Below are 26,126 nucleotides of genomic sequence, written 5' to 3'. Positions count from 1 at the left end.
CTACATGGATGGTATTTAAAACACACTGAGATTCAATTATCAGTAGAGCCTCAGTCGAAAATTCCATGGATGGAGGAGCATGGTAGGTTACAGTCCATGGGGTTGCAAAGAGTCAGACATGACTTAGCAACTTCACTTTCTTTCTTTCTATATTTCCTTTTTGAGAGGAAAATGGCAACCCACTCTGGTGTTCATGCCTGGAGAATCCCACGGACAGAGGGGCCTGGTGGGCTACAGTCTATGAGGTTGCAACTAACACACACACAAACCTTATCTTAGTCACTCTATCACACAGCTATACTTAGTATTTTTATTCTTATGCATAAATATAAATACTCATGGCCAAATAGTATTAAATATTACTCCACAATCTTTCTAAGGGATATTGGTAATAACACATAATTTTATAAAAAGAACTCAAAAACAGAATACCACATTTTGCGTTTAATACCAAACAAAATAAAACTAAAAAAGGCCATATATAAGATAGCTCTATAAGATCAATGGGTTTCCTTGCTGGCTTAGCAGTAAAGAATCTGCCTACAGTGCAGATTCCTGCATTGGATTCGATCCCTGTGTTGGGAAGATTTCCTGCAGAATAAAATGGCTACCCACTCCAGAATTCTTGCCTAGGAAATCTCATGGACAGAAAAACCTGGTGGGCTACAGTCCATGGGTTTGCAAAAGAGTTGGACAACTTAGCAACTAAACAACAATGGTAAGATCAAAGGGTTGGAGGGGGAAAAAAATCAATGAAAATTGTACAAGATAATGTGAAAAGAATAGAATTCTGTCCCTATTATGGAAAAACTCATCTGAAGAAATTTTATATATATTATATATAAAATATAATTATTTATTATAACATATATAGTAGTTAGAAATGAATGCTTTAAGTAAAAGCATAAAGTTAAATTCAAATAGCCTTTATGAGAAGGGGAGAGTCAGAATCAATTGATTAACTTGATTAATAACTGAATTTAGGTGTGGATTCCTTTTTTAAAATAATCGATTCAATTCAGTTCAACTCAGATCAGTTCAGTGCAGCATTTCCTGAGCTCCTAGTATAAAGTCACTTGACAGACACCAAAGATAAAGTAGCAAAACACAACTATAATCGTCAATGCATTATGTTCCAGAGGAAGAAATAATCAACAAGTTATTTTAAGAACTGTGATGGATGTTTTGATAGATATTATATTATCAGAGATACTTATCAATACTTGGACTAATAACAATGATTTCTTCTCAGTTTCACTGATATTACATATTCTGTTTTATATGTGATGCCTGGATAACTAACAAATGGGCTAACTGATTACTATGTTTTATAAATATGTTAGCCTAAATAGTATAAATTTAAATTTGAAAACAATCTAGGAATCAAAACCTCATTTGCAACATATGGGAAATAATAGAGGGGGATAACCATATGAAGACAATTTCCCATTACTGTGACTGATTAAAGGTAGCCACTAAAGAAATTATTTAGAAGTGTCAGCACATTTTGGGGGGGGGCAGGCTTTGATAAATTCTATAGTGGCATCCATCAAGATGCAATGAGAGTTCTAATTTTAATAAATAACTTTATATTAGACAACTTAGTTAAATGATATCCTTTAATGAATATGCTCACACAATTATAATTTTTTCTAGCACAAAAAGATATACTTTATAAGTGATTTACTTAGAAATAATCAACATTCCATATCCCTCAATAGTAAATGCTTATGTCATAAATTATTTTACTTTGTAATGATTATAGACAGAAAATTAAAGTTATGATATGGAAATAAAATATTCTTATTTTATAAGGTATCTCTAAATGCTTAATATTAGCCTCAGGAGACCTCTAACATTAGATATAAAAACACAATACCATCCAACATCTCTCTCCAACCTTAAAAGCAACTTGGTTTATTACAATAACAAGAAAAAAGTTTCAAGAAAATAAATTCTGATTGTATATGATTTTTGTTAAACATGAACTAGCTTCACAGGTGTCCCTTGTTGAGGAATCTTAGGACTAATTATATTCTGAGTACATTCATTCATTCATTTATTAATTCAATCATGCCAAAAGTTTTTACTCAGCATGTGTTTTTTAAGTAATCATAGTCCTTAATCACTAGTTATGTCAAAAAGGGAAAATCCACCTGCTGAGAGAGTAATATCTGAGCCTGTATGTTGGTAGAGCAAAGGTACTGCTTATCAGAATGCTTTATTCTATTTGTCAAGCAGTTAAAAGAAATAGTATGCAAGAATAATAATATCTTTGTTCCAAAAACATACACAAAAATATCAGACTATATTAAATCAGACTCATCTAGCCACTTATCTTCTGATCCAGCTTTCCAATCTATCTCAGAATTTTAGTGTCACATACAATGGCCACTTTCATACTAGCTGTGAAGTTGTAAAGGAGGACTTCATCAGAGAGCAAAGTAAGGATCAAAATATTATCCCCCATTGTTCAGCTACTTCTTTGTCTTCTAAAAGCTACTTCTGTCTTTTATGGATGCGGCTCCATAAAGTGAAAGTGAAAGTGAAGTCGCTCAGTCGTGTCTGACTCTTTGCGACCCCATGGACTGTAGCCTACTAGGCTCCTCTCTCCATGGGATTCTCCAGGCAAGAGTACTGGAGTGGGTTGCCATTTCCTTCTTCAGGGGATCTTCCCGACCCAGGGATCGAACCCGTCTCCCGCATTCCAGGCAGACGCTTTATCCTCTGAGCCACCAGGGAAGCCCTATGGATGTGGCGCCATAACGCTCAGCAAAAGAATATTAATTCTAGCAAGGAAGTTTTTGTGGGTTCTTATAAATTACACCATTTGCCTATTCTTAGAATTCCTGCTGGACTTAGAGTTGGTAACACACACATGAACAAAACACTTTATTGGTTTGAACATGAACAAAACCATTTTATTGGTTTAAGTCTTCTTCATACAATCTGTCCTAAGGTAACTGCCATATGGTAATAGTAATGTTACTCGCTCAGTCGTGTCTGACTCTTTGAGACCCCATGGACTGTAGTCCACCAGGCTCCTCTGTCCATGGAATTCTCCAGGCAAGAATACCGGAGTGGGTAGCCATGCCCTTCTCCAGGGGATCTTCCTGACCCAGGGTACTATTATTATTCATCAACATTTATCAAATTATTACTCTTTGTAGGAAACATGCTGAGAATTCTACATGCATTATTGCATTTGATTTTCATGGCCTAAATAACTAATTGCCTAATTAAAGCTATTAACAGTTGATAAAACTGAGATGTGCAGTGTTCAGATTACTTTTTCAAGGTCAACATCAATATTCATGGTAGGATGTAGATATGAGCCCAGGATCATCTGATTATTAAACTTGTGCTCTTAACTACTGTGCAGAAAAGAGTTAACGTAAGCAGAGCTAAGGCTGCTATCCTTACGAAAGCCTGCTTTCAATATTGGCTCCTGGCTGGCATCTGGGAACCTGGATTTCAGCAATGTTCCCATCACTCCCTACAGATAAGAGTGGCTCACTATACCTGCATTGTTTTTATAAACAATGCAATTTATGTGGTACGCCTGCTTTCCTTGTGGGAGTCTGGAATTTTGGTACATGCCAGATGGGGAATGTCAGTTGAACAACCCAGTAGAAATCTTAAGCATCGAGTCTCTAATGAAGTTTCTGTAGAACTCATTTCACACGTGTTGTCACAACTTGTTGATGAAGGAATTAAGCCCATCCTTTGTGATTTTATAGGGAGAGGACTCTTGGAAGTGTGGACCTCATTTCCTCCATTCTTGGTACCCCATACTTTTCTCTGGTTATTTTCTCATTTTACTTCCTTTCATTTTAGTAAATAACAGTCATGAAAAAGACAATGTTGAATCACTAATTACTGTTGTTGTTTAGTCGCTAAGCTGTGTCCAACTCTTTTGTGATACCATGGACTATAGCCCGCCAAGCTCCTCTGTTCATGGGACTTTCCAGGCAAGAATACTGAAGTGGGTGGCCGTTTCCTTCTCCAGGTGATCTTCCCAACCCAGGGATCGAACCTGCAACTCCTGCATTACAGGTGGACCTTTAACCATTGAGCCACCAAGGAAGCTCAATTACAGAAATGCAAACCAAAACTACAATGAGATATCACCTCACACCAGTCAAAATGGTTATCATCAAAAAAATCCACAAACAATAAATGGTGGAGAGGGTACAGAGAAGGAACCACTCCTACACTGTTGATGGGAATGTTTATTGCTATAGCCACTATAAAGAACAGTATGGGAAAACTTAAAAACTAAAAAAAGAGCTACCACCTGACCCTGCAATCCCACTCCTGGGCATATATCCAGAGAAAAACATGGTTCAAAAGGAAACATGCACCCTTATACTCATGGCACCACTATTTACAATAGTCAAAACATGGAAGCAACCAAAATGCCTATCAACAGAGAAATGGATAAAGAAGATGTGATACATATATGCAATGGAATATTACTCAATCATTAAATAGAATGAAATGTTGCCATTTGCAGCAACATGGATGTACCTAGGGAAGGTCATACTGAGTGAAGTAAGTCAGACAGAGAAGGAGAAATATCATTATGACATCCTTTATATACGGAATCTAAAAAATGATACACATGAACTTACAAAACAGCAATAGACTCATAGACTCAGAGAACAAATTTATCGTTGCAGGGGATGGGGGAGGGATGGGGGAATGATGGGGAAAGAGACAAAGAGTTTGGGATGGACATGTACACACTGCTATATTTAAAGTGGACAACCAACAAGGACCTACTGTATAACACATGGAACTCTCCTCAGTGTTATGTGGCAGCCTGGACGAGAAGGGAGTTTAGGGAGAATGGATACGTGTATATATATGGCTGAGTCCCTTTGCTATCCATCTGAAATTATCACAACATTGTTAACCAGCTATACCTCAATACAAAATAAAAAGTTTTTTTTTTTCATTAAAATGGCATTTTAAGTCCTTCAAATCTTTCTAGCTAATCATCAAAAGTGCTCTTACAGACTCAATAAAACTACTGTATCTCTCCTACTGTTAACTTCAAATTTTGTATATTGTTCTAAACACAGATTTTTGTTACATATTTTTAAAGTATGTGACATACAAACATGAATATGTGAACTGGTATATTCTTTTGGTATATTGTTATTCTGTTCTGTAAACATGAACTCATAGTGCTTATTTTTATTTCTTTTGAATATTGCATGAGTACATGATAAATGTGAGACAATTTGTAGAGTATGTTATGTGTTGAACATTTCATAAAATATATTTTATCAATCTAAAACCATGAATTGGGATTGACTATCAATTTGAGTTCTATAAAATTTTTATGCATAGCATAAACACTAACAGAAGAAATGATAAACTGCTATAATTTATTTTTCATTTGCTTTATTTAAAATTTGTATATGTGGTAACCTGTCAAGTCAAATGACAAAAAGCACTAGTGCAGGACTAGAAGAAAGTTGTTTGCAATTACAGAAATTTATCTGTGTTTACTATGACAGTATTTTTCTTACTGATGGAGGTTTTCTAAATTTGAAAGATTTTTCAAAGGAATTTTTTGAAATATAAAATTGTTGCTATTTTCATTTGAGCAGAGGGTAAGATCTTCTTCATTCACTACTTATTAATATGCCTGAGGTTTATTCCTGCACTGAAATTGGGACTGAAAGTCCACCTGGTTTCTCTCCCTCCATGTGATCTCCTTTCATTTGGGGTCAGTGAAAAAACATGAGCAAAGAGTTCCTGATAATTAGGAAGCAGCTATTGCATTTGCTTTTATGAAGGATGAAGATAAAAATGTCACACAGGTAAATCATCTTCAAGGAGCACATTGCTCAATGATAACTATCTCAGTTTGACTAAATAGAGTTCAGTTGGTTGGTTCTACACAAGATGAATCTTATATCAGCTGAAGAGATTCATTGTATTCACACAACACTCATCTAGAATTTTTAGCCCACCAGGCTCTTCTGTTTATGGAATTCTCCAGACAAGAATACAGTAGAGGGTAGCCACTCCTTTCTCTAGGGGATCTCCCCAACCTAGCAATCAAACCCCATTCTCCTGCATTGCAGGCAGATTCTTTACTGCCAAATCCATCAAGAAAACCCATAAGATGGTACACAAAAGTTTTAAAAGAATGGTTTGAGTAGTCATAGAAACCAAAAAAGGGGTTGGTGGCTTAGAGGTGAGATTCTCCATCATGAAGAGTATACATGGAGCAGCTATAGGGTTGGTTTGGTTTTTAATCAGAAGGCTTGGTTTCAGGGATCTCTCTGGTAGTCCAGTAGCTAAGACCCCATGCTCCTTATGGAGGGGGCTGGGGTTCGATACCTGTTCAGGGAACTAGATCCCACATGCTGTAACTAAAGAACCTGTATGTTCCTAAGAAAATGGAAGATTCTGCATGCTACAACGAAGACCTAGTGCAGCTAAATAAATCAGTAAATCAATAAATAAAAGAAGGCCCAGTTTCAACTCAAACCTACTGCCTCAGCACTTAGAAGAATGAACAAGGCCCATGGATTATGATTTCTCCCAATATCTAGTTTCCTCTTATCCCTAAGTAAGAACCCTGATTTGTTGGCTGGATACTCTGCCCCTCCATCTTTTTTTTTTTTTTATTTTATAAGGGAGCATAGTCGATTGACAGTGCCCTCCATCTTAAAAGACTGTTGCTCTGTCTTTCTGGTAGCTATGGCCACATGACTAAGTTCTGGCCAAGAGCCGAAGTGATACAAGGAATTTATCTAGTCCCCTTAAAGGGAAGAGCACACTCCTATTTTTTGCCCCTCTGTCCTGACTTTGCAGCCAAAGACGGAGAAGCTCTAAATAGGCAGTAAGAACAAAACCTGGAGCTGACTGTGGCTCAGATTATGAGCTTGTTATTGCAAAATTCAGGCTTAAATCGAAGAAAGTAGAGAAAACGACTAGGCCATTCATATATGACCTAAATCAAATCCCTTATGATTATAAAGTGGAGGTAAAAAATTCAAGGGATTAAAACTGGTAGACAGAGTGCTTGAAGAACTATGGATGAAGTTCATAACATTGTACATATTTTCTAATGTTGGGGAAGACTCTTGAGAGTCCCTTGGACTGCAAAGAGATCAAACCAGTCAATCCTAAAGGAAATCAACCTTGAATATTTATTGGAAGGACTGATGCTGAAGCTGAAGTTCCAATACTTTGGTCACCTGATGTGAAGAGCTGACTCATTAAAGAATTTCAACTCTAAGCCACTTTCTACATAAACTGACATTGACCTTTTACATATTTGCAATCTAAGATATCCCACCACCTGATGCAAAGAGCTGACTCATTTGAAAAGACCCTGATGCTGGGAAAGATTGAAGGCAGGAGGAGAAGGGGATGACAGAGGATGAGATGGTTGGATGGCATCACCGACTCAATGGGCATGAGTTTAAGTAAATTCCGGGAGTTGGTGATGGACAGGGATGCCTAGTGTGCTGTGGTTCATGGGGTTGCAAAGAGTCAGACACGACTGAGCGACTGAAATGAAGTGAACTGAAGATATATCAACTAATTCAGTGATAGAAAAACTCAATTCCTATTAAATTTTTTATAAAATCCATGAATATCCTCTCATAAAAAAGTATTTAACATCTACTAAATACCTTCTTTTCCTCTAAATTGAAAGTTTACTTCATTTGAAGAATTATCTCAGTGTGATCTAACTATAGAACATTTAAAGTGATTCTGACATATTTCCAATTTTTTAAACTTAACTAAGTTGGAATAGTCTAACTCAATAAGATTTTTAAATGTGAATATGCAATTCAGAATGTATCTTAAAAAGTGTACATGTATATATTTCCACTAGCCTGTCAGGAATATTCAATTTGTATATTGAAGATTTCTGTCTGTTTCAGGCAACTGATAAACAGTATGGCCATTTCCGAAGGACACTAAAATACATTTCTGCTCATGGATATTTTTCCCTCATAATTCTAATTGTGCGTAGGATAGTATGTGAAGTCCTTCTTTCCCTCCCTCTATTCTTAAAAATTAGTTTTAAATAACACTGCCAGAATGCATTTCATGAACATATCTGTATAATGTAAGCCCTAAAGTTTTAATTACTACACTACTTTGTTCCTATCCCTCTGAAAAGATAGTATTAATATTCTACTTTGTGACATATATATTTGCATATTTGTTTTAATCAGTAGAATTTCAGCTCTTGGAGGCCAGTGGTGTAATATTATAATTTATTTAGGCATAGGATAAATATATTTCATATAGTAGATAGTAATTTTTAGTTTAATTAGAAATTGTTTTCTAAGTTCATCTGGGATTTTCTTTCTTTCTTTCTTCCTTTTTGGCCTCACTGTGCAGCATGCGGGATCTTCTCTGACCAGGGATTGAACCTGTGCCACTGCATTAGAAGCACAGAGTCTTAACCACTGGACCAACAGGGAAGGACCTAGGATCTTCATATGATGCCACCATCACTACATGGGTGTGATATCAGGATCTAACATAGCAGACAAGATTTTAAAAAGGATATTTAACTATTGGGCTTCTTTCTTGTCTTACCTAAATCATACAGGAAACAAAAATGCAACACATTTGCCAAATTAAAGGTCATTTTAGAGATGTGTATATCATCACCATTCATCTAACTCTTCTCTTTAAAAGTGCTTTTGTTTATGAGTAACAATTAGTTTTAAGCAATCAAAAAAGTCCTAACTAAAGGTATGAGAACCACCTGCTCCAATGGCCCTATCATTGTCTACTACAGCTATAGATGTATTTGTGCCATCAATCCAAGGTACATAGTACCAAGAGAATGTGCCCCTAGTATTCCTTGTGCATATTTTATGTAAGTTCTAGAATACTATAAAAGTAACACCAAGTAATAAGAATTAGTATCACCTACTTATTCCAGAGTATACAGTCATCATCAGAGAAATCATAACTAATATTTAATTGAGTCCTCCCTTGGTTAACACTATTAGTTACTGATTGCACTTCTATTTTCTCCTACTTCCTCTCTTGAGAGAATATGGATTCCTTGCAAGAATCTGTTTTTTGCTGTGCAGGCATGTGCTCAGAGAAATAAACTCTATACTGTGGAGAGATTTACTAAAAGAGCCAGTCATAGTAATCTCATTCCCTTCTCCATTGAATGTGCTATGACACAATTCTGGCCAAAGAGTGGAAACCTATTAGGAATTTCTGGGAACGATTTTCCTCTGCTTATAAACAGTTACCACGAAATCCCTAAATGTTGTCTCATTTGCATATGTTTCCTTGAATCACAACAGCCTTCTTGTGAACAGAAAGAGAGCTGGCCTGAGGCCGAAACACAGAAGCTAGCAGTTTCAAGAGCATCACAATAAACTTGGAACCCTAATGATGCCATTCTCTATTCATTCTATATTTCAGAATTCTTATGAATGAAGTGATATGTTTAGGTAGTGTGTGCGTGCATGCCTCCTCAGTCACTTCAGACTCTGTGACCTTATGGACCATAGCCTGCCAAGCTCCTCTGTCCATGGAATTCTCCAGGCAAGAATACTGGAGTGGTTTTCCATGCCTTCCTCCAGGGGATCTTCCTGACCCAGGCTTTGAACCCACAGGAGTGCATTGCAAGCAGGTTCTTTACCACTGAGCCACTGGGGAAACCCATTTAGGTAGTGTGGAAGTCCATTGAGTGTTTATGCTGAAAGCATTCCAGCAGATAAACCTGTAGGAAAATGGATTATTTTTTTCTTAAATACTATGGTACAATATGGGACAGTTTTGAAAATACCAAAAGTAATTATAACAAAAATATTTGATTCCATCACTTGTCTGACTGAGAAGCTGTTATTCAATTTTATTTTGAAGAATTGGATATTTTGTTTAATAGCTTGTTTTACAAGTTTCCTGAAATAAGTGGCATGCAAATTTATTGCATTACACGCATTCGTAAATTAAATGAGAACTTTAAGTTGACAAGGGTTTATTGCTGTTCCAAGCTTCATGGAAATTTAGATAATATATGACATTGTCTAGACATGTCTTTGTATTTGGTTTATATTTAACCTCTTTATACAAACTATCATTTACACACACACACACACACACACACAGACTCTCACACACACATTAATTCACAATACAATTTTTAAGTGTAAGAATAGTTTTAAATCTCATTACTTATAATTAATTGTAGGGCATATACTTTCTAATCTGTGTAACATTGCTGTTAATTTAGGAGACAATACTATCAAAAAAACCTACGTTGAGACATTTTATGTTTTGGTGCTATCTAGAACCTCTATGGGACTTCCCTGGTGGCTCAGACAATAAAGAATCTGCCTGCAATGCAGGAGACTCGGGTTCAATCCCTGTACTGGGAAGATCCCCTGGAGAAGGGAATGGCAACCTACTCCAGTATTCTTGCCTGAAGAATCCCATGGACAGAGGAGCCTGCCAACCCACAGTCCATGGGATCGCAAAGAGTCAGACACAACTGAGCATCTAACACACACACATAGACAGAATCTCTATGAATGGATCCAGCTATATTACTGTTCACAAAGCAAATGTAAATAAATGAATGAAGTCCTTTAACAAATAAATGGTGTATGTTCTGAACGAGAAGTCAACAAGTTCCAGAAACTATTGTACACAACTTGTAGCAACAACACCTGCAGTGAAGATCCACAAAAAAGAGAACTGAATGGATATATGAGATGTGAATACTCGTTTTCAGAAGCAAACATCACAATACTCCAAGAAAATAGAAAGGTATTTGCAGTATATTTTAACTTTTAAAGGTTTTTTAAAAAAATCCTAGACATAAAGTAGAAAATAATATAAAAAAACAAAGGAGTAACTGTAAACATACAGAAAAATGAGCTTAGATTTAGAATGGGAAGTATATTAATCATTTGACCAGAAGTCATTTTCCAAAAAGCTTATTATTGATCATGGGCTTTCTTCTTGAAACGGTTAACTGACTGCCTATCAGCTTCAGAATAAAGGCTAAATACCTAAAAATGAGATATGGCTCATTCATCATGTTACCTGTCTTCAACTTCACAATTTCCCACTTTGCATTTTACATTCTTTCATGATTCATTGTCTGCTTCTTATTCTTCTCTCACCACTAATTTCTACTCATGTTTTGCTCTTCCTTTAAAGACTCAACTTAAACCCCACCATGTCTATGATGGTCTGTCCTTGGAGCCTTGTTCTCATGTTTCCAACCACTGACACTATCTCTTGTCAAATGTAGGAACAAATCTCACCACCTTTTTCCATGAGTTCTTAATTAAAATCATGCCTTAAAATATATTTTCCTACCCAAATCTTGTTATTTCCTATAGATGAGAATCTCTTTGAAGGTCAAATGTATGCATTTGCTTCTCTTTTCCTATAGTACCAAGCATAGGGTAGTATCTATACTTGGATAAGTGTTACTTGAGAGTTTAATTTTACTCTAATGTTGGTATGTATTTAAATATATGGTAACCTCTATTACATGAAATTAACATTTTACTTACTCTGAAATATTCTGTGATAAATAAATATGAAGAAATGGCACTTAAAATGTTAAATTTATGTTTGAATATAATGGAAAGCCAGTAGGGCCACACAGTATCTCCTTTAAAAACACCATCATGGTTACCTATGATAATGCACAGTGATGTGCATGATATATGAGAACCATTACATGGAACTGGTATACTTCTCACTTAATCCCACTTTATTGGAAATGTGTTCCTTTTTTTTTTTTTTTTCATTTTAAAATGGACATATTTTCCTATGTGACATTAAGAAATAAAACCCATCACAAAGAGAACTCTTAATCCCCATGAACTGATGTAAAGCAACTTACTTCTAATGGCTGCAATGCATCATAAATTCAAAATAAATTAGTGGCCATTAAGACACAGGCTCCCCATCATTTGTATTACAAATGATGCTTAGATATCAGGCATTACTGGAACCACCTTTCAGCTGAAGAATGATATTGATATTCTTCAGCCAGAACACATGAATATGATCCAATGAAATACACCAACTTCAAGAAGGATATAGCATGTTAGGCTTGTGATGAAACTATTATTTAGGTTTCTTAGTAGCAAAAATATTTCTTCCATTATAAAAACTATATTTCTGAGGTATAAATTAAATACGTTTCAAATCAAAATGACTTTTCAGGAACCTTGTAGTGGTATACTATTTATACCTTAGCTGTTTGCACTTAAATCATAAAGCACACAGAGACCATTCAAAATATATTCATGAGCTATAAAAGACAATTTTGCTTTCACTTTTATATCATGTTTTAAATTCTTTTCAAGATGACTTAATTATACAGGAAATGTACTGGATTTTATTATTGGTATCCTAGAAAAGGAAAGTTCTAGCTGAATTTTAAGAAACTAGAAAGGAATGTATGAATTTATAGCAATATGTGAGGATTAAAAAAATATATGGCTATAAATCTCAGGAAACAACTTTTCTTAATCTGTTAATTTTTCTTTCAAATATAACTTTTGAACATCTAATCACATAAATAAAATAGCTACAATGATCTGAACTGTCAAAGTCTCCACCTTCACATCATCAGCTTAAGGAAATTTTAGGAATATCTGTGATTCTTACCTGAATCGCTCAGGTTATTGTATGAATTCCCTCTCTAGCCAGAAAGTCAGGTTAGAATTGAGATGACCCACAGCATTTGCATATTAAGGGTGTAAGATTATCACTTAAATATATTTGTTCATCTCCTAGTTCCCTTCTTGTGTTTCCCTTGTGTGGCCAATCTCAGAGATATCTTTCACATTCTAGTAAGAATAAACTGCATACTTTGGGACTTCCCTAGTGGTCTAGTGGTTAAGAATCTTCCTGCCATTGCAGGGGACACAGGTTTGATCTCTGGTCCAGAAAGATCCTGTGTGCCGTGGAACAACTAAGCCAGTGTCCCACAACTACTGAGACTGCGTACCTAGAGCCCATGCTGTGTGACAAGAGAAGCAATGGCAATGACAACTGGCACACTACAACAAAGAGTAGTCTCTGCTCAATGCAACTAAAGAAAGTCCACAGGCAGCAGTCTAGGACAGCCAATAAATAAATAAATAAACTGCATACTTTTTTAACAAAGCTGTTAAAAATCTCAACTCTTCCAGAAATCAACTCTTCATCTAACACCCTCTCTTTTGCAAAATATATATTGGCAAGAGGGGTTAAGGAGGCCTAGAGCTAACCAGGCTAGGAGTCTAACTGGCTCTTGTTCAAGCATGCAGTCACTTCAATGGAGTGAATGGGCTGATGAATTATAAAGGGAGGAATCAGTATGGAATGTCAGTTCAACTTTTAGTAAGTCCCTTATAAAGCAGTGGAAAAATAAGAACCCTGAGTATTTGAGAAAATTAATAAAGAAAGGAAGAGGTTGAAACTCTCTGAGAAAGGCCAGAGTAAGAAGACAAGCCAGTTAAAAAACCAATCAACAGACTTTGGTAATAGATGGTCCTCCTCTTCTGTATAGCACCCTTTCATATACCTGCTGTTGCTGCTGCTGCTAAGTTGCTTCAGTTGTGTCTGACTCTGTGCAACCCCAGAGACAGCAGCCCACCGGGCTCCCCCATCTCTGGGATTCTCCAGGCAAGAACACTGGAGTGGGTTGCCATTTCCTTCTCCAATGCATGAAAGGGAAAAGTGAAAGTGAAGTTACTCAGTCGTGTCCAGACTCCTAGCAACCCCATGGACTGTAGCCTACCAGGCTCCTCCGTCCATGGGATTTGCCAGGCAAGAGTACTGGAGTGGGTTGCCACTGCCTTCTCCATTCATATACCTGCTTTGGCTTATTTCCTTAGGAATCCATAAAAATTCAAAAACCATTACATTGCTACATAGGAACACAAATAAGTAACATTTTAAAGTATACTACATGCTGCTAAGGCCTTTCTCTAATACATGTGTGTTTGCATAGCAGCACCTTTTCAGTGTATGAAGACCTTTACTCTTTGTTTGTTCCATTTGACTTCTCTCAACAATCTGTAATGTGTAAATATCACTGGATATTGGATGAAAACAGGAAAATTCTATAGACAGAAGACAGTTGCAGGCTACAGTCCATAGGGTTGCAAAAAGTTGGACATGACTGAGTATGCATGTGCACAATGGACAGAATAATAAGTCAGGCTCAGAGAGTTTAGGTGCCTGGCATGAGGGTCACATGGCTAACCAATAGTGGAGTAAAGACAAAAATGTAGTTTTTAAAAAAACCTCAAGTGCTTAGATAGCCAATGAACTCAACGATTGGAAAAAGTTGAGATAAAAGTCAATGAGACATATCTGGGATTCTTATCCTGATGCCAAAGACTTCAAAGCACGAAGCTTGGGGCTAAGAGGCTTGTGTTCCTATGACTAGTCTTCTGATCTTTGGCCAGTCATTTAACCTTTTAAACTTCAATTCAGTAACCTAGAAAATGATGATCATATCCTTCCCCAAACTCAAAAGTTATTCAAAATTCAAATGAGGTAATGCATATTAAGGAATGTTAGAAATTTTAAAATGTCACACAAATATAAAATATTACAGGTTTTGTCACTTAATTTGAAGTTTTCTGAAAAAGTCTTAAGGGTAGATTCTTATTTGCCTCATAAGTCTTGAACATACATAAGAATAAAATATCTAAACATGCTTGAGCTTGGATAATTTTGCATTTAACTCACAATATGCATTATTAGGGCTTCCCAGGTGACACTATTGGTCAAGAACTTGCCGGCCAATGCAGGAGACTCAAGAGATGCAGGTTCGATCTCTGGGTCAGGAAGATTCCCTGGAGGAGGGCATGGGAAACCATTCCAGTATTCTTGCCTGGAGAATTCCACTGGATGGAGGACTTTGGCTGTCTACAGCCCATAGGGTTCCAAAGAGTCGGACATGACTGAGCAACTTAGCATTCAGCAGGCATGAATGTGTTATTAACTATTATATTAAAGGAATTAGATTAGTTCCCCTTCCCCCTCAAAGACATAAGGCATAAATATATAAAGGGCCTGTCCAGCAGAAATTTAATCAGCTTATTTCCTTTCGATTACACTTTCATGTTTTTTTTTTTTTTTAATTTTGTGGTATTGTTTTCTTCAGTTGCTTAGTCATGTCCAACTCTTTCAATCCCCATGGACTGCAGCATGCCAAGCTTTTCTGTCCTTTAGCATCTCCCAGAGCTTGCTCAACTCATGCTCATTGTGTCAATTATGCCATTCAACCATCTCATCCTGTCATCCCCTTCTCCTTCTGCCTTCAATCTTTCCCAGCATCAGGGTCTTTTCAAATGAGTTGGCTTTTCCCATCAGGTGGCTAAAGTATTGGAGCTTCAGTTTCAGCATCAGTCATTCCAATGAATATTCTGAGTTGATTTCCTTTAGGATTGACTGCTTTGACCTCCTTGAAGTTCAAGGGACTCTCAAGAGTCTTCTCCAACACCACAGTTCAAAATCATCAATTCGTCAGTACTCAGCCTTCCTAATGGTTCAATTCTCACATCCATACATGACTACTGGAAAGACCATAGCTTTGATTATATGGGCCTTTGTCAGCAAGGAAAAAAAAAAAAAGTCTCTGCTTTTTATTTTGTGCAGTGATAGATTTTCCTCTCCTTTTGTTTATAATCTATTAAAAAGCTCTCTATGAGTCTTGGACTCTGTGTAGGAAGGCTGGATGGATAAACATTGCTATAGATAAGTATAAGTGGTAGAGATGTCAGAGTCTGAAAACGCCTTGGCTCTATTAACAGAATCATATTTCAGTGAAATAGAAGACTACTAAACCATTCCATTCTGAGAAGCATGTAATTCAAGAGCGAGTTGCTGAGCTAAAAAATGCCACCTGGAATCTGAATACATCTCTTAATAAATTAATAAAAGAAAGTGTAAAATATATGGACTTGGTCCAGATATTCAGGAAAAACAAAGTGTTCCTTAGTAAAGTCATTCTTTGTGCTTTTTTGTGACTTACTTGGTTTATTAAATAATAGTGCTTTTTGCTTTACCAATATTTTGTTGTTGTTTAGTTGCTAAGTTTGTCCGACTCATTTGTGACCCCATGGATTGTAACCCACCAGACTCCTCTGTTCATGGGATTCTCCAGGCAAGAATACTGGAGTGTGTTGTCATTTCCTCCTCCAGACTATCTTCCCAATGCAGGGACTGAACCTGCAACTCCTGCATTGGCAGGCAGATTCTTTACTACTGAGCCACCTAGGAAGCCCTACCAATATTTTATTCAGTTGAAACTATGTAACAGTGAGTCTAATATATACATATATAAGCTAACACACTCAATTCTCACATTTAACTATATTTATATACTAGCACAGGAGAAGGTGATGGCAACCCACTCCAATCCTTTTGCCTGGAAAATGCCATGGACGGAGGAGCCTGGTAGGCTGCAGTCCATGGGGTCGATAAGAGTCGGACACGACTGAGCAACTTCACTTTCACTTTTTCCTTTCACGCATTGGAGAAGGAAATGGCAACCCACTCCAGTGTTCTTGCCTGGAGAATCCCAAGGACAGTGGAGCCTGGTGGGCTGCCATCTATGGGGTCACACAGAGTCGGACACGACTGAAGTGACTGAGCAGCAGCAGCATATACTAACACAGGAGAAGGCAATGGCACCCCACTCCAGTACTCTTGCCTGAAAATCCCATGGACGGAGGAGCCTGGTAGGCTGAGGTCCATGGGGTCGCTAAGAGTCGGACATGACTGAGAGACTTCACTTGCACTCATTGGAGAAGGAAATGGCAACCCACTCCAGTGTTCTTGCCTGGAGAATCCCAGGGACGGGGGAGCCCGGTGGGCTGCCTCCTATGGGGTCGCACAGAGTCAGACACAACTGAAGTGACTTAGCAGCAGCAGCATATACTAGCACAGAAAATAGAGAAAAAAAATTATCATTTTTGGACCTGTCTTTCTCAGGTATTTCTAATTTTAGAGAGCCCAATGTTTTAGCCCGGTTGAGCTTAAAGCTCATCATTCAGAAAACTAAGATCATGGCATCTGGTCCCATCACTTCATGGCAAATAGATGGGGAAACAATGGAAACAGTGGCTGACTTTATTTTTTTAGGCTCCAAAATCACTGCAGATGGGGACTGTGGCCATGAAATTAAAAGACGCTTACTCCTTGGAAGGAAAGTTATGACCAACCTAGATAGCATATTAAAAAGCAGAGGCATTACTTTGTCAACAAAGGTCTGTCTAGTCAAGGCTAAGGTTTTTCCAGTGGTCATGTATGGATGTGAGTTGGACTATAAAGAAAGCTGAGCACCAAAGAATTGATGCTTTTGAACTGTGGTTTTGGAGAAGACTCTTGAGAGTCCCTTGGACTACAAGGAGATCCAACCAGTCCATCCTAAAGGAGATCAGTCCTGCGTGTTCATTGGAAGGAATGATGTTGAAGCTGAAACTCCAATACTTTGGCCACCTAATGTGAAGAGCTGACTCACTGAAAAGACTGATGCTGGAAAAGATTGAAGGCAGGAGAAGAAGGGGATGACAGAGGATAAGATGGTTGGATGGCATCACTGACTCAATGGACATGAGTTTGGTAAACTCTGGGAGTTGGTGATGGACAGGGAAGCCTGGCATGCTGCAGTCCATGGGGTCGCAAAGAATCATACGTGACTGAGTGACTGAACTGAACTGTGGTAGCAATAAGTTATGTGGATCCTGCAGGGTAAGGCTTCGATCATTCCTGGTAAATGTGGAACTAATGGTTGAGAATCTCTGTTCTAAAAAATCAGTCTAGATTCCCACAAGTAGTTGGGTCACAACTGACCTCTGTGTAGACACTGCAGAGTTTTCTTGCAAATGTGAAAGCTTGCAGTTCACCTACTACAACAAGAGTAGACCCTCAATGATTATCAATAACTTTAAAGAATGAATCAATTCCTAGACCTACTTTTAATTGTACCCACAGAAGTAGGGCTTCCCTGTGGCTCAGCTGGTGAAGAATCTGCCCACAATGGAGGAGACCTAGGTTCAATCCCTGGATTGGGAAGATCCCCTGGAAAAGAGAAAGGCTACGCACTCCAGTATTCTGGCCTAGAGAATTCCACGGACTTAGTCCATGGGGTTGCAAAGCGTCAGACACGACTAAGTAACTTTCACTTCACTTCACTTCACAGAAGTAGACAACTGGATAGCACTACCCAGGTATTAAAGTCAGCTATCTTATTTGCTATTTGAAAGCTGTGTTTAGCTTCTTCTGAACTGTCATTCTGTCTTCAGAGGCCTACTTTGATCCGGCCAAGTTTAAATGAGAAATAACAACTTGGTTTATGTGAAAAATGAATGAAACAAATTAGTTAACAAAGTGAGGACTCATCACTTTTTTGACTGATCATTTTAAAAACCATAAAGACATGTGATTAGTAAAACCTTCTAACTATAAAACTCTTTCACATAAAGATGAAGACAAAATAAAAATCTGGGCTTTTTGTAGAGAAAGATGAGTCATAAAAGTTTTAGTTTTCACAGATAATTAAAGAATTAAGGCTAAAATTATAGTCAAAAGAAAAGAAGGAAAATGGTGAGTGAATAATGATATGGGAATCAGAAAATTACATTTAATAAAAAGACATATGAGAGAGATAGAAAGAGAATGAAGAAACCATTTTTCCAGACATTTATTTATTGTCACAGAAGACTCACATGAAATAAGAAGTCAGAAAGAGATGACAGAAAAAGGGAAGGAAGAACCCACTTGATCTGTCTAGTAATCAACATATGAGTTATAATGCCAACAGGTAACCTCATCTCCTCTGGGTATACTGAAATTGTGTAGATTTTAACAGGAAGCTCAACACTAGAGGAAAAAATGACTTCAAGGGGAAAACTGGATAATTATCAACGTAATTATCCAAACCACACACAGGCATGATTAATGAGAATATGTTAAGTAGTGAGTGATGATATATATGGGGCATGACTTTCACCCAACTTAATGGCATCACTAACAATCTGAAGTGGAAAAGTACTCCACAGTTTTTAAGTTACAAAAACGAACTATAAGGCAACAGTTTAGCCAAACTGGAAAAACAATCTCAGACAAATATCTAAGCAGAACATATACTTATTTAATATTTCCTTATTTCAGAAGTTGGTACATTTTCAGAATTTCTAGGTTTTTACTTTCCTGTATAAAGTACAACACAATATATAGAAGTGTGGGTCCCTTCAGGGGGAACATGGCTGAATATCATCCCATAGGTTTCACAGTGTGGCATTCATAATCTAGAACATTGTTTGAGGATATGTTCTGTGTCTTATAAATTCAAATACTATTTTCATCAGTAATTTAAGAGTATACTCATCGCCTGTGGACAAACTCATACTGACTGTTTGCCATGCCATTTCAAGCTATTATCACTTATTTTGATAGACTGTTGAATGCTGCATAAATACCAGGTCATAGCCACCAGGGACACTTTGTGTGCATTGCTAAGAGGAGAATATATAGTGGATGCTTTCATGTAATAGAAGGAAATATTTAGGAACAGAGAACTAGACTTGAGTAATGCCATCACTGTTCCGCTGGCCCTAGTCCCATTTGCATCAAATCCTGTTCATTCTAATCACCCTAGAAGTGATCTTGCGTAGCCCTGCCGCTCCATCAAATCTATCACACGATACTCTATTTTCTCTACCTTTCTACTGTGAACTATGGAACTCACATTCTATGGTTTGTTTGATTTTTCTTGTTTTGTCTTTTTTCAGTGTCATGGCTGTTCCATTAAGAAACTACTTCCCTAGATGCCCTTTCAATCGGAAAATATTTTACCTCCCACCCAAGTACTTAGGGCCAGGAAGTGGCATACGTGTTCTCCCAGTTTTCCATCAACTTTTAAACTCCCTATCCACCTTTGCTCTTTCTTTTATAAATCTCTGGGCTTCTTTGAAGCTATTTCCATCAAGTTATAGCACGCTTTCCAAACTCTTTCTTGCTATTATCTATTGGCACCTGGGTCTCTCCCTCTCACATTCATGGCTGGCTCCTGGCTAAGAGTCAAGCTTTACTTCACTGCCATCACCTTTCTTAGGGACATCAATATACATGTAGCTATGTAGTTTCTTGACCTTTGTATTTATTTCCCCTGACCTTTTGGCTTTGTTTCTCTTTTGGGGTTGAATTCTACCTCAGTGATGCAATGAATGGTCATAAACTGGAATTTATCATCAACCAACAAGACACTATTTTCCCTCGAGTTCCAGTATAAACATCGCTTTCACCAACTTGGACCTTTCATTTTACTTGCTCTTACTCTTACTATCAACAATTTCCAGTCTTGTCAAGGTTCCAGCCCATAGATGCTATTGCTTCCGTCTCCAATCTCCAACATTTATCAAGTTCTCCTACACGTCTTTCCCTTGTGGAATTTAAATTGGGTGGTTAATTCTTAGAAAAACTCCTTCAAAACATCTTTGGCTCATTTACTCCTTCCTTCATAATGTTTATCTGGAAAACACCTAACTCAGGATGAACTCAGGAAGATTCCCTTTCCCATACTTATTTTACTAAAGACCTGAAAACTGGTGTAGAAAAATCATAAAATTATATGGACTGGTGCCTTTAAATTTCGTGATCTCAAACTGCAAATGTAATCTCAATAGTGTCCCAGTGCTACTCTATACTTTTCTCATAATCCGGCTTTGGCCTTACCAGGTGACTCAGTGGTAAAGAATCCCCCTGCCAATGTTGGTCAATATGGTAGAACCATAGGAGACATGGGTTCAGTCCCTGAGTTGGGAAGATACTTTGGAGGAGGAAATGGCAACCCACTCCAGTATTCTTGCCAGGAAAATCCCATGGACGGAGGAGCCTGGTGTACTACAGTCCATGGGGGTCACAAAGAGTCAGACATGACTGAACAACTGAGCATGCAGGATTTCACATACAATTTTCTCTGTCAGTACCCACCTCTCCACAGTCAGCCAATGGAGACCAGAGAAGTCATCACAGGGATTAAGTCATCTTTCCACGTCTAAACACCCAACTCTACTCAAATATGCACTCATATTCCTTCTCAACACAACATGTATATCCACCTCACATTTTCAATGATCTTGCTAACAAAAGTGTAATACTCAGAATCACCTGGCTAAAGTTCCCTCACCATTGGACAGTGTTTGGATGGGTATTAGCAAGTTCTGCCTTGTGACTACTCCTTTGGAGTATCATTCTCATCTAGATGAACAAAAGAATTTAGTGTAATTACTATTGCAGCCTAGAGGTTCTTTCTTATTATTTAAGGTGACTCTGCACATCTCTATTTTGATCCATTTATGCATTAGCCATAAAATATAAATCTCTGGATAATCTTATTTCGAAATACTATATCGCATGAAGTTCCCCAATTTTTTTTTTTTTTTTTCAGAGATGTAAGTAATGCTTATTGAGTGGTGAGTTTGGAGAGGAGTTGAACTGAGGGTACTAGGTCTTAGGATAAATGAGACAGAGTACAACCTGTGCCATCACAGCAAGCCACCCTGAGAGCCTGAAGATGGAAGATACTAGACTAGAAGTCAGGTTTCCCGGTGCCCAATTCAGTATGCTTTTAATTTTAAATGTTGTTTACTAACTGCTCACTATTAAGAGGGTTGTTAGAATCTGGTAGATCAGAAATTGGCTAATAAGATTTAGACCATATAATTCAATATCAAACTGAAAAGCAGAGATTAGTGAGAACAAACGTAATTTCTGAAATCAGTATATTTCCCTCCCTTCCTTTTTTCTCTACCTTTTCTCTCCTTTCTATCTTTTGCACTGGAACATCCACTTATTAATAAAAGCCATATATTTAGTATGTCTCTCAATCTATACCTAAAAACTTTAAATATTCTCCTTTCAAGACAGTTTAAAATACTGATTAAAACTCACACTTTGGCCAAAGGAAAATAGATATTTTTTACATTCTGAAGGCCTTCCCAGAAGTTTCAAGTTGCTTGTATTTGCTACATGAATGCTATTGGAATCAGATTCTGGTTTCACTTTTCACTTTCATGCACTGGAGAAGGAAATGGCAACCTACTCCAGTATTCTTGCCTGGAGAATCCCAGGGACGGGGGAGCCTGGTGGGCTGCCACCTATGGGGTCGCACAGAGTTGGACACGATTGAAGCAACTTAGCAGCAGCAGCAACAGCAATCTGTAGGTCCAAGGCAACCCAAATTAGCCACATGTACTCATTTCTCACTATAACCGAGATAACTTTAAACATAGTCGGGGGAAAGATTAGATTGAGGTGAAAAATGCTTCTGAACTCTACTCATTAACTAATGGCTTTGATCCTTTTCTCTTAACTGGAACTTTATTGGGATGGTTCAGTCCACATTCTTTCTGTGGTCTGCTGAGACCACACTAGACACAATGTGGCAATTTGAGCCATCTCTCTAAAAAGAAAGATGTTTTGTTCTGAACAGTGCCAAATAAACTGTCAACACTCAAGAAATAAATTACAATAATAAGAACAGGTAGAAGGCAGTTCAGGGAGAAACAAGTGAAATGTCTAAAAGGCTAAGGCACTGATTTATGAGAGATGATTAAGAGAACAAAAAATGAGTAGCTTGATCAAATAATACTAAGGAAGGTGATGGAATAACAGCTGATATTCTTTTTGAAAGACTTAAACATATTGACAAGTAAAAGCATTTATTATTCACCAAGTAGGATAATAATAATAATCACTATATAGCTGACACTTCTTTAGCATAATTTTCAAAATACATCTGATATATCATTGAATATAATAAAGCAGTACAGAAATTATTTTAAATCCATAAGACGTTTTTTGGTGATAAAAATAATTTGACCAAGAGAAGTTATTTCTAATGGAAGAATGTTATTACCATTTTTCATAGGAAAGATAGAGTCTGACCTAACAAAGAGAAGTAATCCTTAAAGAATGAAAGATGGCGCCACAGAAGCCTGGAAGTCTGTAGCAGGTGTCCTCAGCCCAACACTGTTACTCTCTGGGTAGCTTTTAGAAAACACATATATTTCTTCATCTGCTTTTTATTTGTAAGGTAAATCAGCATTAGAGTGAAGAAAATCTTCTTTCACTTTGTAAAGGTCTATGAACTCATGTAATGCTTCTTGAAATAACATTAAATTACATGGAGTTGGAAGTGGATTTTAGGTGTTTAATGTTTACCAGTTTAATGATAAACTATACTGATAATATGACATTAAGAACTAAACAGCAACATTCTACTTGTTTAGTTACAGTAGTAGTAGTAGTAGTGTTAGTCGCTCAGTGGTGTGTCTGACTCTTTGCGACCCCACGGACTGTAGCTCACCAGGCTCCTCTGTGCACGGAATTTTCCAGTAAAGAATACTGAAGTGGATTGCGATTCCCTTTTGCAGGGGATCTTCCCAACCCAGGGATCGAACCCAGATCTCCTGCACTGCAGGCAGATTCTTGACCACCAGAGCCACCAGGGAAGAGGTTTATTTAGTTATAAATATGAGCAAAGAATTATTCCCTATATCTCTGTGATTAAATATGGAGGCATTCTTGAGGAAAAGCATTTATTCAACAATATTTTGAGGGATATATTATTGTTCTTTGGCTATGGAATTTCAATAGATACCATTTTAAAGCAATTTGTTACATAGTAGGAAGTATACTACACTTTCCATAATTTATCCAATTTACTGATATTATCATAAACTAAAACTGTCCTATTATCATCTTTATTTTACAACTAAAAACCTTATGTAGAACTTTCTGTCATTGTTTTACTCACATGCAGAAAATTCACCTACGACTCAATTTTAAAGAAATTATCCTAAAAGACCAAAAAAAAAAAAAAAAAAAAACACCTCCACCATCTCTTTAAATAGACTTTTAATAAAAATATTCTAATGATATAATTAATTGCTTATAATGATCCACATAACTAAATTAGAGTCCATTTATGTCTTAAATTCCAGTCCCATTTATTTATTTTTATTCATTTATTTTCCACTTAAAAATCTCACAGATATAAGCACCCAACTAGTTCCAGCAAGTCTACTATAAATTCTATTATATAAAACAACATATATTTCCCTGGGAATTATGAAATAATACATCAGATTAGCAAGTTAGATTATAATTCTCTTTAAATTATTTTTCATTGCTATTAAAGCCTAGAGACTAACCTCAAGAAAGATTTGAAATGTGGTTTTTAAACATATTGTCAATATTAACATTATTATGCTTGTTTGATAATCATATTTTCTTTTCTCCTTGTATATATACATGCCTGAAAGCTGATATTGAACTATGACAATAAACAGCCTTCAGGGAGACACCTGATATGTTCTCTGGCTGGTGTGAGAGGGGAAACAGCATCCTGCTTTGCCATGTTAACTGTACTTTTTCTTTCAATGTCACCTAATCCTCAGCACTAGCACGAGGTGGACACAAAAGCAGTACTAAAAATATAACAGAAGTTGCTTTGCACTTCTATAGTCTTCCGGGTTTTTCTGCTTTAAAATTTTCTTGGAAAGTGTATACAACTGCTCACAAAGCTGAGGAGGCATCTGTGCATTAAAATCATAAGATGGATATCCCATGACATAGACATTATTTATACATATATTCTTTATCACCACAATTACAACTTTCATTGTTAATTTTTAAAACCTGTATGCCTGCTTAGGAATGAAAAAAAGAAGGATTTGTAAAATATTCACTAACTATAAGTAGGAAAACACTTCTTATACACATATAAAGAAAGGCAATGGACATTTTTTTAAAATCAGTGCAGAGAACAACAGTTGAAAAAAACTATTATTTTAGAATTTGGTAATAGAAAGTACCAGAGGATTTGCAGAATTTATGAGCATTTTCTGAGTATTTATACCATGACCTCATAATAGCACAGAAAGCCATAGTATGCAAATGCCTTGCACTCAGATATTTCACATTTCCACATTTTATGTTATGGGAAGGGATCAATTTTGCATACAGTCTCTGTTGCCATTATACTAAAATGCCAATTCTTTCTAAACATTTCAAATCCATTTTATCCTCCAGGAAATCTTGCTCTTCCCTTTATACCAACTATTCTTTGACCATTAAGACTGCCTTTTATGTCTTTCTCTGAACTCACAGTAGTTCATATTTCTGTCATTAGAGATATCACATAGATTTAATAAGTTTTACTTCTTCTTTGTCTTAAATGGATGAACATTTTTACTTTATGACATAACAGTAAATTAGATTAATTATGGAAAGTGTATTACACTTTCTACTATATAAATTGCTTAAAAGACTGTCTTTTTTATTTGGGGACAGCAACAATTTCTGGCACATAGAATAGTTCAATACATATTAATTAAATGAAGGAACATGAATGAAGAAATTTGGATTTTGAGAATGTAAAATCACACCATTATTGAGTACCATAGCCAGGAAGAGAATTCACTTTCTCATGACTAAGTTTATGATTTTCAATAATTTTAACAATGATCCATTTGTTAATTCTTTCAAAATATTAAGCACCTACTATGTTCCAGGACATATCTACCCAGTGGGGCTATAACAGTGAACAAAACACAGAAAAAAATCCCTGCTTTTATGAGGTTCATATTCTAGTTGGGGGAAGGGGGGTCCAACACAGTAGCCATTAGTCAACTAAGGCTTTTTAAAGTTTTAGTTAAAATAAAAAACAATAAAAATGCAGTTCATTTCTCAAACTAACTTAATATCAAATGTTCAATGGTCACATGTGGTTGATAGATAACATATATTGGATAATCAGATTTAAAGAACATTTGTATCACCACAGAAAGCTTTCTGATAAAAAAAACTAAATGAATGTGACAAGTGTTACAGAAGCAAAAAAATTATGCAAAACAGAGGACAAAATTGTGTGGATGTGATGTTGAAATTTTAGCTAGGATAGCTCTAGATGATGGCCACTCTGGGAAGGAGAATTTTGAGTAAAGACTTGAATGAAGCAGAGGCAGGGGTGTAGCAATACTTAAATGTATTCACCAAGAAAATGCAATTCCAGGTAAAGGGCAGAATAGATGTAAATCCCTGAGGTGAATAGGTGTTTATTACAGAAGAGG

General features: G+C 36.7%; 1 protein-coding gene across 7 annotated transcripts in view; it reads right to left on the bottom strand.

The window, feature by feature from the left end:
- Positions 1-26,126, bottom strand: part of SLC16A7 (solute carrier family 16 member 7) — a 205,962-nt gene that overhangs the window by 25,258 nt on the left and 154,578 nt on the right. The gene's annotated exons all lie outside the window — the stretch shown is intronic.

Source organism: Bos mutus, chromosome 5, assembly GCF_027580195.1.
Source record: "Bos mutus isolate GX-2022 chromosome 5, NWIPB_WYAK_1.1, whole genome shotgun sequence".
NCBI lineage: Eukaryota > Metazoa > Chordata > Mammalia > Artiodactyla > Bovidae > Bos > Bos mutus.
This window is presented reverse-complemented; position numbering and strand designations above follow the sequence as displayed.